This window comes from Zingiber officinale, chromosome 9A, assembly GCF_018446385.1.
Source record: "Zingiber officinale cultivar Zhangliang chromosome 9A, Zo_v1.1, whole genome shotgun sequence".
Lineage (NCBI taxonomy): Eukaryota > Viridiplantae > Streptophyta > Magnoliopsida > Zingiberales > Zingiberaceae > Zingiber > Zingiber officinale.
Genome location: NC_056002.1, coordinates 40,339,089 through 40,348,758, shown reverse-complemented (window position 1 = coordinate 40,348,758; position 9,670 = coordinate 40,339,089).

Genomic DNA, 9,670 nt, shown 5'->3' with positions numbered 1-9,670 from the left:
CCAATTATCAGTCTAAAAATCTTGTAAACTATGGAGAAGCAAGATCATCATTTAACAAGACTCTACAAACAGCTAGCTTTCAATTTTTCCATGAACAAATGGCTTTAAACTCCATTTCGCACAGCAAGGTGCAGATTTCAGCATCTTCTGCATAGTTTCTTGACTTTGTATCAACTTGTCATCGTTTGGCCACTAAAAACTCTAATTCCTTTTCATCTAGCTTCTTAAGATCCTTATCAATTCATCCTCCAAAAATTTCCAGGTTTTAGCAACTCTAGCTTGTTATAACCCATTTTCAAAAATGGCACATAAATGCTTCATTAGCAGAAATTTCTGCATTTCCTTCTTTTCTGATCTTCTTGGAATTTCTGGCAAAACATTTAAGTTTTAACCTCCAAAAAACTATCTTCCTAACATTCAATCACAATTAGCTTGCCCTTCAATTCCTTCCAATCGAAAAGTTCATTACATACTCTAATACATTCCTGCACATTAACTTACTGCATTTCTGCTTAATTTCTACACCTTGTAACTTCTGCATTTCTGATAATGAATTCCTGCAATGATCAGATTCCACCTTGCTTCACTTCCTTCTTGAAAAACTTGAGAAATTTCTGATTCCAAATGTAAGTTGCTGCTGCTTTAACACTTAGTTTCAGAAATGTAATTGCGGTTCCAGAAATGATGCTCCTGAATTCACAAATGCTTAATCACAAGGAATTTGAAGGAAATAACCCACCAAAGGACATTGAAATATTGAGTGTTCTTTCAGATTTTTACTGATAAGAAGCTGACATCAGGGGTTTGGCACAACGTTGCTGAAATTGATACATTACTCACAATTTCCATTTCTGTAGATCTCTGATTTCCTCTCCCTCTGTCAATATTTCTTATTTCTTGATAGTCTCTCCTATTGTTTCAGAGTTTATCACCTTTATAAACTGATGTCCGGATTCAAAGGTTTAATTCAGATTGATACTGATTTCTGACTTCTAATTTTCTGATTTCAGGAAGTCCAGTTTCAGACATTTAGTTAAAGGAAGTTGCAGGAATACCAAGCATTCAATGGATAAAAGATGAAACTACATTCTGTAGTAATCCAGCTGATCCTTGCACATGTTACTCAGATCTTTTTCTCAACATACTGATCAAAATGATTAGTATTCAATCTCTTCAGTTCATACTGCTACTTTCTGAAATATAGAATTCCAATAGGGTTTGCAAACTTTTTCAGCAAAGCAGATATAAATTCTTGGATTAAGTTTAAGCAGATTTGGCTTTGATCCTGCGTAAGAATGGGGGACTATGAGAGTAGTTCCAATCCAATCTGCAACGTCAAATTCAATCTCTAGATCAAGCTCAATGAAACCCAACCTCATAAGTGAAATTCTCAATTTCTGCACTGCAATTTAGGTGTGCAGTTTCAGAAACCAAACTCACTGAGGTTGCAGCTTTTGAATCATCAGGTGCTGGGAAAGAAATGAACAAGTAATAATGAGAGGGTAGGAATTTCTATTGAACTTTTCACCGATAAAAATCTACAGGAAAAACTTGGCACGCTACAAGTTCAGGGTGCTCCAAATTGATTTACACAGTTCTATTCCATTCCAGAATTTCTTCAGCATTTTCTTTGTTTACAGATTCTGAGCATTTACTGAGAACTGCAAGATTTGGTGTATCTACTTTAGTGTATCTACATTCTTGAGCATAAGCTTCATCATTTTTTTTTCAATCCCTCAGCAGCATGAAGACTGCTTCAGGAATTCTGAATTTCTGAATTCTGATTTCCTGGGCTCAGTTCCAGAATTGCAACAAAAGACTTAAGTTTCAGGATTCAAAAGTTGATGCAATTCCAGCTCGAATCATCCAGGACTCAACTTGAAAGAAAGTTGCATTTGTTACTAAATTGATAGAAGTTAAAATTCATATTGTTGCTGATTAGAAAGAACATGAACATTTGACACCCAATCTGTCCTGGCCAAATCTATAAGCATAGTTTCTTTTCTGTCCAGAATTATATTAGTTTTGTTATCAATTGCATTCCATTCTCTGATCCAGCAACAACACCAGCTCATGTCCAAGCATCCTCAATTTGCCAAGCTATCATATTAGAAATTCCTTTACCTCAACAGCATCATAATTCAGAATAATACGTGCTTCAATTCAGGGATCAATGAATTGGGCATCAATCAAGTGGAAACCTCCATGAACTCACAACATATGCATCTTCCCCCACACTTAAATTTTGCCATTTTGGCCAAATCATTCATCATATAACATTCAAAGTATCCATATCCAAAAAAAAAAATAATAAGAAATGAGAAAAGATAAAATGATATGATGATTAACAAGAAGATTAGCAAGAAACATGTGGGAGAAAGAGAAACAAATAGATTCACCTTCATAACAATGATTCAATTTATAGTATTGTGGTTTTGAAAGAATCAAAGCAAGTTCTAGAGTGGCACTAACACAAGTGCATCTCAAATAAGGCTTAATCCTCACTAGGTATTCAAATTATCATTTCAATTTATCAATCTAGATTCAATCATTAAGTAGCAAACTCGTGTAATCCAAAAGTTCATTCATGCATTAAGTCCCTCAACTTAAAAATCAAATTTAACTAGCTTTCAAAATTCTCTAAAATGATATAAAGAAATGTAAGGGGTACATTTTATTTTCGAAAACTGAAAAGACTATTTACAAACCTAACAAAATTGCTAAAGTAAACTAAGAAATTATTCATGCATCAAAATAAAGACATGGTATCAATAATTACAAATAAAAAGTGGAATGAATCAAACTCCCCTAAATTTTTGGTCGGCGAATACGGTTCAGTAATATGAGCCAACGTTGAAGTTGAATAGACCTAATGGAAGCGAGCGCCTTCTTCATGTTATCATTATCGTCAAGTTCATCTCTCTCCATCAACAAAGCCTCAAATGGATCCATGGTTACTGAATGTATATCCTGGTCTCGCTTGCAACAAAAAATCAAACAAAATCACCAGACACAGGAAGCTCAAAATACCGAACACATGGATATATAAAACATTTAAAAATCAAGACACTAAACAAAGTAGTAGAAACAATCCTAAAATTACCAAACACCGTACAAGATTTCTCGGCAACGGCGCCAAAATTTGATAAGCCGAAAATTATATTAAATGTCACGAATGGGCTTATCAAATTAACAATGTATAATTCCATGAACCCCTTAACTACTCAATCATGTTGTAATAACGAGCCCAGGATCGATCTCTCGAGGAACTAACAGTAGAATGGTGAACTAGGATTGTGTATTATTCATATTTTTGGGGTTTTTAATATGTAAATGGGGGTTTGGATTTTAATTCTAAAACTAACAAATTAAAAATAAGACAAGTAGGAAACTACTCTAATGCGGGAATGAAATCTAACTAAGTGTCAATAATTAATCCACAACGCATTGTCACTTTACGCCATGGGATTCACCATCAACACAATTAAACTAAGAAAAGAAAGAGCAAGACATATACGAAATCTAACTATGAAATTAAATGCAACAAACTTCAAACAAAATCTGTTCTAAGATAATAAAAACAGTAAATGAAATGAACTGATCCAAACTCGCAACCAAACTAAACAAAAATCACACTCTTGCCGTCACACAAGAGGCCGGAACGGAAACTCCTAACTCCGGTCGTCGGAGAAGAACAACAGGTAACTTCTGAACTCTGGAGTCAATTCGAACTTGGAATCTTCACCACAGAGACCTCTCCAATGGTGAACGCAAGAATCAAATCAAATTTCGAAGCGCAAGCATGGAATCTGCTAATCCGAACTTCTGCTCCAAAAGGAAATCTGATGGTGAGTGAAAGGGCGTCGGAAGGGATCTAGTGACACCGGGGAAACTCCCTCCGATGATCACTGCTGTGAGGCGGAGCCGCTGGAACGGAGAAACGTCGCCGAACAGGGCGGAAACAGCAAATTTGGACAGCAGCACATTCGTGGTCGGAACCTCCCTCCGGCGAACTTCCAGCTGGTAGAAAAATGGTCTAGAAGCTGCCTTGGAACTCCTTCTCTAACGTCGGCGCTTGAAGAGTTGATCGGAGATGAATGGGAGCTGCGGGGCGAAAAATCGCGGATGAACAGTACCCGAGCTATTGTTCATCCGTGAGAAAATATGCATTTATACCTAGATTTTGAACCGGAATTAGAAATGGGTTTTAGGGATTTGGTGAGAGAGTTTGACTTAGGTTAAGCTCAAGAATTAAGCTCATTTTGATGGCTGATATCAATTTGAACCCAAATAGGGTTTTGGCTTCTTCACTTGATTGGATGAACCAAGATTTCTCTTGCGATTCCATCTTCCCTGGAACCATGTAGTAATTTCAACCAACATCCTTATCCTACAAAATCAAATTCAAATATGTAAAGAATAATGTCATAAATCAAGGAAGAAAATATAATGATGTTCAAAATAAACTTCAACTCATAAATATGATTTAAGGTGTACTTTAAGTATGCAAATGGATAAAAAATATCAAATATCAACACAAAACAATGTATCAGATAATGGTTTATCAGTGTCCCAGACTCTCGCCCTAGTGCGAGTTATAAGTGAGTCTGCCCTAACGATCAATGATGTGTTGTAATATAATTTTATAGACATTATTATCGTAGAGTAGTAGACAGTAGCACTCCGTGGTTATAAGGTGTTACAAGTTGTTGGGGACTCATAAGTATTTTTTTGTTATTAATAATTCAAGTTTTACCACTTTCTTTATAATATTTCTCATATCTTAATATTTTTTCTTACATGTTTACTCATGATGGCCACCGAGTTATCATATATATTATTGAAAGATTCAAAGAACGAGTCTGTGCTTCTAGTACTATATAGAGGTATGTAGACTAGGAGATAAAGTCATTTTATTATAATAAATTTGTCATAAGTATATTTAATATATTTGATATTTAGTTAATATATTTATCCTTTAATATACTAAATTTTAAACTTATAATTGTAGAAAAGATATACATGGGAGGAAGGGTATGAGGAACTATTTAAAGATACATGGAACAGTTGTTGTGGCAAACTTTATATAGACCATCTTTACTATATCAGAAAGAAGGGCATCAAACCAGCGTATGTGTCAGCTGAGATATGGAGTACATGGATGACCATCTGGGTTGCACAAAGATGGCAAGAAAATGCTGAAAAGGTTCGAGCAAATAGAAATATAAAGCTAGGTGGCTCGAGCACTGGAACCGCTCGGCATATGTTAGGATCCAGATCTATTATTGAGCATGTTATAGATCTGGTGAGTTTAATTTAAAGTTAAATAAATAAATTTTATATTTATTATTAAATTTATATAATTTTGTCTCAAATTATTTGTGTATGCAAGAACGTGAACTGGCCCGTCAACCTACTTGTATAAAAGTCTATTTTAAGATCCACAAGAAGAAGGATGACACATTTGTCAATCCTAGATCGAAGGTCATACATGTAAGATTATTTATTTTATTATATTTAATCATTTCTATCTTGATTAACTTTTGTAATTATGATCGAATTGAATAATATTTATATTATATTTTTTCACACATGATCAAATAACAGATAGAGTGGCTCAAGCACCCAACCACCAGCAAAGGAGGGGAGGGGGGAGTAACAACGTCTATTCACCGAGGCACTGAGATTTATTATGATGTTGTCAGTGGATGAACAAAAAACTCCATCCTCTACGACCTTAGCTCCCAAGCTAAAATCATATTTGATTGTTTGAGGACTCCTAGGGGTCGTGATGATTCCTCTTCCTCTTCTTCTACTGAGGTGCAGTCTTTAAGATAGAAAAATCAAGAATTGCACACTCAAATTGCCTCAATAGATCAGAGGATGGATCAGTAGATGGCTGTTGAGGAGAAGAGGAGAGCTGAGGACGATCGGAGGCTAGCCAAGGATCATGATGCTCTCATGGCTCATATGCGAGCATTCATAATTGCCTCCGCCACTAGTTCCATTTCATTTTGATTCACAGGAGACTCAGGATCTATCAGATCTTGTTGATTAACTTTTTCAGGAGTCTATGCCTATTGACATTGATAATCATCATTTGCTCATTTATGTTGACTGTCCATGCATCAAAGTTATATATATGCAATATTTTTATTTATACATAAATATGATATAAATCTATCGTATTTGACTTTTTGCAGGATTTTCTATTACTATTTTATATATGGATGTACTATTTGGATTATAGATATGGATGGATAGTGTAGTTTTTTTATTAGTTTGTTTATATTTTATTTGTTTTAGATGATTATGATTGTTTCTATTATGAATATTTAGATATTTTCTATTAGTTTATTTGTATGGATGTTAGTTTATTTATGTTAGTGATATTATGGATAATATGAAATGTATAAAATGTATCTGTTAAAATGTATGAAAATGTGTTTGTATGTGTGGATTGTGAAATATGATCCTATGAATGTGAAAGGTGATTGTGGTTTGCATGTATGAAATTACATCTTTTGTGGTAGTTTCTATTATATATAAAAATTGTAAATAAGTTAGGGCCTAAATACAAACGATTCTTTTTTTTCCTTTTTGTTCGAATATCGATGGAATATCCTATTCCGTTGATAAATATCAAAACATCTTACCGACGGAATAGGATATTTTGTTGGCAAATTCTATTTTAGAATATCAACGAAATTGATGATTATGTTGAGTACTATTTACTACGAAAGCTCATTTTTAGTCAGAAAATAATAACTATGAAAATTTATTCCGTCGGAAATCATCGACGAAATTTTAGATTCCATCGGTAAACTCTTTTCCGACAAATTATCTCCCAACAAATTACTTCCCGTCGTAATTCTGTCACTAAACGCCTACAATGACGAAATTACTACGGAATATTCCATCGATAATCTTTTTTTTAGTGATATGTTTTTGTTGAACGATGATGATTGGATAGAAAGAAAAAAAATTATTAGTATAGAAAATATCTAATTCTTTAATAGATATAAGCTTATAAGTACGAGGGTAGATATCTTATATCCTATGGATATAGGGGTGAAGGATGTGTCATCCCTAATATTTATCCCATTTAAAACTTGAGCATTTATTCTTTTATTATTTCTGAAAAAACACTTTCTTAGTTGCATTAAAATTGTAACTTTGAAAGTTAGATTAAATTTTATTTTATTTTTTTTATTTGCTTACGACCGGCTGCAAGCTTTTGGTCGATCATTTTTTTTTATCGGTGGATTATTTTTCTCTAAAGATTAACCTCTTCTTTATTCATCTGTAAACAAAGTACAAGAGTTGATTTAGCACGCTGGCATAATTGTATTGGGAGTGACTTGTGCTTCTATATTTACCTAGCAGATGAATCAAGGAAAAAGCCATCAGACATTAATGGGATCGAAGATTTTAAATATCTGAAATAAAAAAAAATAATATGTTTCCTAAATTATTTTGACTCTAAAAATATAATTTATAGAACACTGCCATATTGACTTTGAGCAAAAATTAAAAAGATATTTCTAATTATTAATTTTACAAAAACCTCCTTTTCCAAAGCAAAATTAAAATAATACTATAACATTTTATCATAAAATTATTCTTATTTTAATATTATTATCATTAGGAATGAAGTTAAAAATTTTATAATGGAAGATGAAAAATACGTATTTATGTTGAGGGAGGAGTGACTGCGTAGTCTCTCCCATTTGCTTTCTATTTTTATATCTTTATACCGTATAAAAAACATAACGGGTAATAATTATATTATTTTTATAAATTCACTCAATTTAATTAAAATTATTATACATACAATATTATTATATTATTTTTTATCAATTGAATTAAAATTATTTAAATTTAATTAAAATAATTTTAATTTAGTCAAAATTAATTCAAAATAATTATAACAATTAATAACTAATCTGAATTGTAGCAATTAGCTACTACAATTGTATTAATTTATTTGTCTAAATTAAAAATAATTTTAATTAAATTTAGATAAATTAGAATAACTTTATTTTAAATTAGAATAATTATTTTAACACTTATACTAACATATTATAACTATCGACAATTTATCAAAAGGCGTACGTGATATGATGTATTTATCAAAAGGCGCATCACCGTCTTGTATATACCAAAAGGTGCAAGTAAGTCATGTATAATACCCAATATAACCCTTCCACCAATCTCCTCTGTTCAGTAGTCAAGTACCGAGGCATCCAAACCACTTTTTGAATAACTTTGATTTTAAAAAAATAACTTCCATCATTTGTCTACCTCCCTCCTTTGTAACATGCGAGTGCAGATCCAATTCTGTGAAGAAATCTTCCCTCTTGTGAAACCCAAGTTTAGTGACCTCGAGTGTTTCTCAAGTGGCATCAAGCATTTCGGTGCCAAAAATCAGGACTGATCGCGAGGCGCCAGTGAAGGGTTCTAGGGTTTACGTCAATTATCTCGTCTCATAATGGCCCAAAGAAGTCGATCGGGTGTATCATCATCCTCTCAACATCAATTAGTTGTAAAGGTATCATTTTACAAACTCTGTGATTTTGAGAAGCTCAACTAGTATGATTAAAATGTTTTATTTTTTATAAAGTGTAGGGTTCAGTTGATGTTGGACAGAAATTACATTGGAATAGTGTCCTAGGTCACTTTAAAAGTTTTTTTGAAGCATCCACGAAGAAAGGAACGCATCAAGGGTCTGTTATTTTACATGATCGACACATAGCGTTGATCAAAAAGTCACCCTTTAGTATTTTTTTGGACATACAAGATATGCAGCACATCCGTGGGATTTTGATCAATATATTTCAAAATTGGGATTCAAGTAGTCAAACCTTTAGATTCTCAGGTACAATATATAATTTCATATTTTAATCACAAAGTAGTGGTATGGTAAAATTAAATCTTTGGCTAAACGTGGGCCTGATACTATATCACATCATGGTCATAGTGGGCTTGATACGATGTCATATCAGGCCCAACGCGGGCTTGATACGATGTCATATTAGGCCCAACACGTGCTTCATATGGCAGCGTATCAGACCCACGTTGGGCCTGATACTTTTGTATTTATTGGTAGAAGTCTAATAATCATTTAACTTGGTCAGGTGTTCCGGTTGGCTTCATAAGAAGAGATGTTTCATTGCCGCTTGGTATTGCAGACCGAGGAGCTTCAATTCCGATGAATTCAACTAAAGCATCCGGTGACCTCTTTCTAATATATTTTTCAAACAAAAAAGAAGATACTAGATCAAGAATTGAGAAGTTGCTTAAATTTTATGGCAATCGTTTTGAAGGAGAAGATGGTGTTTTATTATTTTGTAAATTCTATATTTTGTATATATTTGTTTGTGTCTTATTTTCTTCTAGTACATATAAGGTCTCTTTATGTCTTATAAATATAGTAGATGATTTTGATAATCTTGTTAGATTCAACTGGGTTGAAGCCATCTATGAATTTATGGTTCCACAGTTCCCTAAGATTGGGGACATATTTTCATCAACTGTGACAAAACAATCTAACACCAACCTCCCTTACCTAAAGGGATTTGCTGGTCTTTTGGCAGTAAGTTTATAATTTATATGAAATTTATTAATATTTTACGGACATTTATGAATAGGTAACCCTTGTGATGGTGAA